The following is a 2,086-nucleotide window of genomic DNA, read 5'->3' as shown; positions in this document are numbered from 1 at the left end:
AGTAATCTTTTCCTGTTAAATAAATCAATCAAATCAAATCAAATGGCTGAGAACTGCTAACAAACACTAACAGAGACCTATGTGGTATTTCTTGCATAGAAACACTGTTTTAACATCCTCTCATTAACACTGAAAAGTACTACATGGACTGACAAAATGTGAAATGATTAATACAGAAATACTGTTAAAAGTCAAAGTAAGAGTTTTACTCACTAACCGTGTTTCCYTCGATGTTTTTAATGAGTATTTTGAAGTAAAACGTTAGAAAATCTGGATTGAAACAGCAACATTCACAAAAACTTCCTCTGTTTTGCAAAAAAAAAGTTTATACACTTTGACCACACTTGAGGTTGTTTTTGGATATTCAAAAAACAAGGTAATGTGTAAAACGGGAGATGGAAACACATTTTCTGAATAAGTTCTGACGTAACGAATATTTACTTCACATGGTRGATCAGCTGTTCCCGCTGCTGCAGCTGGACCCTCCCCCGCTGTCGGCATCMCCTCAGTTATTCCTGTAAKGTGAAGAGAATTACATTTCATTCTTTACGTCTCCAGACAGCAGTAACATCACCAGAACTAGCTGATGTGACAGAATAATTACAACTTTCCTGAGAGTAGCAACATGACTTCTCTCCATTGTCCTGAGATGTGTAGTCCCTGCGAGTTTACGARTTTACTTCCTGTTTACTACACAAATGTTATTTCAATTACAGTTTGTGTAGCCTGGTTGATTTGCTCCAAGCCAMTTGATGGAAACATGGCTACTATTCAGTTGTTGTGAATACCTGCCATCTTGGGAAATTCCCACTTTCCAGTACAACTGGGCTGCAGCAAAAGTAGCTGGTGAGAATGCACRAAATTGTGTATTTTATCTGATGAATTAACATCTACTGTTGAAKCCTGTGCAGCTCCACCTGGTGGTGGGATGCCGTCATGTTGCAGTTAAATACTCAACATGCATTATGGGAGATGTAGTTTATGGTCACTGCTGGCTTTAAAGCAGCATATTTTAAGGCAGTAATAAATGTTTGAAGCTATTGTGGGCCACACATAATGAAGTGGTGGGCCACATCTGGCCCACGACCTTGAGTTTGACACGAGAAGTAAACAATTTAGAATTTATTATACCAAACTTTAGAAGCAATGCTCAGAGAAAATAATCATATCATGCTTTTAAAGACATGCTCAGCTGCTAAATAAGATTTATTTTAATCTGTTTTGTTTTAGTCTTTTTTGTGAAACCAGATAATTCTCTCTGAGATCTCAGACCTTCTTTTAAAAATCTGCCAGGGACTGAACGCAGCTTCAAATGATCGTTTTTAGAAAATAGGAGGAAACCAGAGAGAACTCATGCAAACATGAGGAGAACATGTGAACTCCATAAAGAAAGGCCTTAAATCACCTGAATGTTTAGGTTTATCCTGAAAAGAAATGCTTTAGTTCACAATTCCTCAGTGTCAGAGTGTTACAGTGTGACTCATGGCTTGGTGCTCAAACTACAACTATACTACAACTGTACTGCAACTATACTACAACTATACTACAACTGTACTGCAACTATACTACAACTGTACTGCAACTATACTACAACTATATTACAACTGTACTGCAACTATACTACAACTATCCTAAAACTATACTACAACTATACTACAACTATCCTAAAACTATACTACAACTATACTACAACTATGCTGCATCTATACTACAACTATACTACAACTGTACTGCAACTATACTACAACTATCCTACAACTGTACTGCAACTATACTACAACTATCCTAAAACTATACTACAACTATACTACAACTATCCTAAAACTATACTACAACTATACTAAAACTATGCTGCATCTATACTACAACTATACTACAGCTATACTACAACAATACTGCAACTATAATACAACTATACTACAACTGTACTGCAACTATACTACAACTATCCTACAACTGTACTGCAACTATACTACAACTATCCTAAAACTATACTACAACTATACTACAACTATCCTACAACTGTACTGCAACTATACTACAACTATCCTACAACTGTACTGCAACTATACTACAACTATCCTAC

General features: G+C 36.1%; 1 protein-coding gene across 1 annotated transcript in view; it reads left to right on the top strand.

Annotated features, from left to right (window-relative positions):
* LOC106531725 (neuroligin-4, X-linked) overlaps positions 1-2,086 on the top strand; it is a gene marked incomplete at its 5' end in the record, with an annotated part of 22,310 nt that overhangs the window by 2,125 nt on the left and 18,099 nt on the right.

Source organism: Austrofundulus limnaeus, unplaced genomic scaffold (genome assembly GCF_001266775.1).
Source record: "Austrofundulus limnaeus strain Quisiro unplaced genomic scaffold, Austrofundulus_limnaeus-1.0 Scaffold667, whole genome shotgun sequence".
NCBI classification, from domain to species: Eukaryota; Metazoa; Chordata; class Actinopteri; order Cyprinodontiformes; family Rivulidae; genus Austrofundulus; species Austrofundulus limnaeus.
Note: the sequence above shows the minus strand (reverse complement) of the source record. Positions and strands in the feature narration are given on the sequence as shown.